Raw genomic sequence first — 5183 nt, forward strand, 5'->3', positions numbered from 1 at the left:
CTTCAAACACTCCATTCTGAGAAGACACCCTGAGACCCTGATCTCTGACCTGTGCTCAGTGCCGACAAGGGCACAATTATCAATGACCTCATTTTCTACTCCAGAAGAACAGCTTTATGGTGCACAGCCATTTAAAACCTCCTTAATGTAAATGTAAATGTAAATGTGTTTCGATTTATATAGCGCACTTTAACCCAGGGGTCCCAAGGCGCTTGCTTAGGGAACCCGTCCTGGTATTCCCCTGTGAGATATCCCGGCCGGGTATCCACAAGGCGAAAGCCAGGCATCCCGCCGTGAGGGGCCGTAGTGGAGATTAAGCAAGCTATTGCCCAGAGTCGCAGAGTGTGACCCCGTGAGTCGAGTAGGCACCGGAGCGAGAATTGTCGACTCCATAGAATTTTTGAGCCCGAGACCCGCCGAGGCGGGGAATCGAACCCTGGTCCACGGCCGATCTCAGCTTCCGGGTCTGCCGCCTCTAACCACTGAGCCACGCTTGTACATGAATCCAGGAACATTCCTTATAGCACCAAACTCACGATTGTGGCCTCCTTAAATCTAGGAGCTGACCGTACCATCAACTTATACAAAAACGGCATTGTTCTGGTCCAAGTGCCAAACAAAGCCCCAACAAATTTCCTGACCTTTTCACCACCCTCAAAATGCATGTGCATGACTCCTATCCCTCCACGCTCCCCCAGGGCCAGCTGTCGCCATCTGGCTCTTCTCATAGCTACGGTCAACCCAGCTCAAAGGACAAGGGTAAGAGCATCCAGTAGCTCCACCAAAGCTACAGCCACTCTCCCTCGCTCCCCCAACCACTCCTATCATGGAGACTAGCCCAACTCCACCGATGGTGTTCCCCACTCAAAAAGTCTCTCTAGGCAGGGTCTTACCTATATCTACTAGGGAACTTCCCTCCACTCACCCCCAACCTTCATCCTCTCTCAAGTAGACCATGTCGCTGCCCCGATTGTCCAACCTGTGCTCTTCTTACACATCCATAGTGACTAACATACTAATCACTTCCAGTGCAGCGGACACCTGCCCCAATAACACTGCTGAGCGCGCATAGCCCCACACAAACCCCTCCCCTCAGAAACCTAGACGCAGGATGATCAAGCTCCACTACCAGGCTACCTGACCCACTGATCTCCTTCCCGCAAACACAACCCTCACTTATGGATCTTGAAACACTGAACCTCAGAGCAGCCAAAATTGGTCAGAGCATCCATAACTTCATTCTTGAATTGAAAAGCATCCTTCACCTCACTGAACTCTTGAATTTCAAGCTCTCTCAGAACTCAATTCTTCCCCCACTCACTAAGCCCTTCCTTTCCCCTATGCCGCTAGCCTTTAGACACCTTCATCCTCGCAAGCATCCCAACTACCTCTCGGAGGAAGAAATTCTAGCCCTCCTCTTAACCTACAAGACCGCTCATGAAGCCCCCAGTCCTTCAGACAAGAAAGATGAACACTTAATCCATATGGTTGTAAGCAACTCTAATAGATCATCAACTCTCCGCAACAGGAGTTATCAGCAACAATTTAGTGCAAGTACCCATTTCCACCCTCAATCACAACACATGCCCTGACCCCCCTCTCTCTGGCCTTCAAATTAACTTCCTTTCAGCAGCAAAGCATCCTTCCAACGTCACCATTCTCATCCGGAGCCAAAAATCTGACGTAGTAATCCTGACCAAATCATGGCTCAACGAATCATCATCTTCTTGCCTAGACCTACTTGTCTCTCCAAATTATCATATCATAAGGCTAGACAGGCAATTAAAAAAGGGGGAGGCATTGCTTGCATCTACCGCTCAGATCTCCTCTTGCTGAACTTCATGCTGACCCCACAGACTCCTGCAAATATCTCGGACTCTCCATATGCAACACCACCACACAATTGTGCAGTCTGCATATCTTCTACCACCCCCCAGGTAAGAACGACACCTTCAACGACCACCTCATGGAAATCATTACAGCCAAGGTTTCCCCAACTCAAAGTACATTTTCCTCTGAGACTTCAATCTGCACTGGAACAAACTCAAGGACCCTCAGGTGAAAGCCATCAAAGACTTCCTGGCTAACCGGTCACTTACCCAAGCCTGCACACTCCCAACACACACGAAAGGTGCCACGCTGGATTGCATCATGGCTAAGGAAACTGCGGTCTGGCTTAACTCAATAGACCCATGCGATCGGTCTGTTCACCAGGCTGTTACCTTCTTATTACTTGGCACCCACAAGACAAGACCAACCCAAACTGTGAAACCAAAACGTTGGCTCAGGGACTCAGAGAGCCTAGATCTCATGAAACGGGCTGCACGTTGCGTGAATGAACCCCCCCCCCCCCCCCAATCTCTCAATGGTCAACGACCTTACAGAACACTACAACTCGACTATGTCTGACATACTTGATGATCTTGCCCTGCTAAAGCTATAAAGATCCCAAATCAGAGACAAAAACCTCTGGTTCAACGAATCCCTCAACAATTAAAGGAGAACCCTCCAGATTACAGAAAGAAACTGGAGACAGCACCCCTCAGCCTCCCAACTGAAATTTCTCCGACAGACCAGGAAGGCTTATAACAGGAACATCCTCAAAAAACAAATCTGAACTGGAGAACGCTAAGAACAGACCCCACAAGCTCTTTGAAATGGTCAAACACTGATCTAACAAACTGGCCAAAACTTCCAAAGAAAACCTCAAAATCTGTAATAACCTGTGAGGAGTTCTCCTTCTTTACTGCCAAAATTACCTCCCTAGGAAACTAACTTATTTGCACTACCTTATTAGGACCCCACCTGAAGGGTCCCAGCTCTCGTCTCTGCCCCTCCAGACATCACCCAGAAACCAAGCACACTGGTGCAACTTCAAGTTATATGACGGCCATTCCATCTCAAAAATTCTATCCTCCTTAAATCCAAACAGCCACTTTAATGACCCACTCCACGCCAACTGTTTGGCTGCTACCTCAGAAATGTATCATTCCTATTTGGACAACAATAATCAACCCCTCACTACTACAAGGGATGATACCAGACTCTTTAAAAGCCGGACAAATCATTCCCATCTTAAAAAAACTAACGTTGAATCCTGCTACTCCGGACAACTTTAAACCAATATCCCACTTCAAGCGAAAGCTCTGGAGAAATGTGTGCAACTTCAAATGAGCCAACATATCACCAACTTCAATCTACTAGACGATTTCCAATCTGAGTTCAGGCCAGGGCACCGTAACCACCATTCTCCATATTGTGGATGATGCTCTCCAAGTCCTTGACCAAGGCAGAACCTGTCTCCTATTTGTATTATTCCTTACTTGACTTTCGACACAGTCAACCACGAGAAACTTCTTGAACGCCTCAAACTCAGGACGGGACTGTGGGGATCCGTGCTCCTATGGTTTAGATCCTTCCTCTGGAACCGCTCTCAGAGATTCTTAGTCAACAGTAATTGATATGCTCCTTCCCCGATTACAATCTGAGTTCCCCAAGGATCAACTCTTTCCCCCACCCTCTCCAATCTCTACCTCAAACCGCTAGCAGAAGTACTACGTATCGCCTATATCTCCTTCCACATGTATGCCGATGATATCCAGATCTACATCAAAATCTCATCTCCAGAGGAGGAGATCTATTCCCTGGATGAGGCCCTGAAGTTGACTGTTCAATGGCTCATCTCCAATCAGCTCAAACTAAATGCTCAAAAAACTGAATTCCTTCTAATCTACCCTCCCAAAAGCAACTCTGATATTCGGGAATGGACTAAGTCGACGACAGCTCAAAACTGCAGACCGATCATAGTGGACTCTGCCAAATCTCTCAGAATACTACTAGATAGCAACCTGAATATGCGAGACCATATCAACTCGATGGCTAAAACTGCCAGGTTTCACCGAAGCTATCTGAGAAAACTAAAACCTTTCCTCGACACCTCAGACTAAAAAATGGCAGTCCAGGCATTAATGATCTCCAGAATCGAATATGGATGCTCTACCCTTTCTGGCATACCCAAGATCTCCAAGGTCTCCTAAAACCCTGCCTCAACGCTGCCAGACTCTCAACAGGCTCAAAAAAATTCAACCGCATCTGAAGGCACTGAACTGGCTTCCTCTTAAAGCCAGAACCCAACTCAAACTTGCATCACTCACAAAGTGCTACACACTAAATACCTTACATATTTTGCCCAGAAACTCATGGTGTCCAGAGGAGCGAGATACCCCCCTGGTCCACCAGAGACCTTGTGCTCCAGCAACCCCGCTATGGAGAAAAAAAAAAGTACAATTGTGCATTCTCTGGGTCCGCGCCAAGAATCTTGAACTTGCTGCCAACCTTCATCAGAAGAATTCCCTCTGTCAATTTTTAAAAAGGAAGCCAAAACCTTAATAATGGGCAGGTTCCTCCCATAACTCATGCATTGCACACACCGTTCGGCGACCTTGCTTGTTTTTGCTTCTGCTACCCTGTACTCCCACTTATGTAATGGTTAGATTTCTCTACATTTCGATCCGAAAATTGTATACATCCTGTTTACTCCCAAGTGTTTCACCTCCTTTCAGCCCTATTTATGTTCTTTTTGTCTATGTCATACATGTATACAACTTGTTCTCTCTGTAAAGTGCTCTGATACCTTAACGTGTCACAACTGCGCACTATAAAAAACTAAATAAATAAAATAGTCCCAAATAGGTCTCCCATAAGTCAAAACAGGCACATGTACGTTTGTATATATCTGCACCATTGCAGGAATAGGCTTAAAGCCAATACTCATAACAAATTGAAAGAGGGGCCCAGTTGCTTGTGAAAATCTATTGACCATTTGCCAGACATGGGCTACATTGACAACCAAATATAACAAACAAATAGGGGAAGCTATAATTTCTTTCCAACCATCAATCCTTAACAAAAACAGGTCTGATCTTTGACGGTAGCCTTCCCACTGCCATGTAATGAGTTTTAGTAAAGTTAGTTTCCAGCTTTAGGGCGTCCATAAAGGTCACAAAGTTGTCAATTTGCTTTTTAAGCCCAGCAAATGTTCGTATATAAGAGACACACAGGGAAATCCTTAATTTTTGGGAGATGGCAACCATGCAGTTTAAGGTAATAATGCAACCTATTAATATATAGCAAAAATTAAATTGGTGCAAGCACGCAACCCTGTCTCATGTCACGATCCAGAC

This window comes from Lissotriton vulgaris, chromosome 7 (genome assembly GCF_964263255.1).
Source record: "Lissotriton vulgaris chromosome 7, aLisVul1.2, whole genome shotgun sequence".
Taxonomy (NCBI): Eukaryota; Metazoa; Chordata; class Amphibia; order Caudata; family Salamandridae; genus Lissotriton; species Lissotriton vulgaris.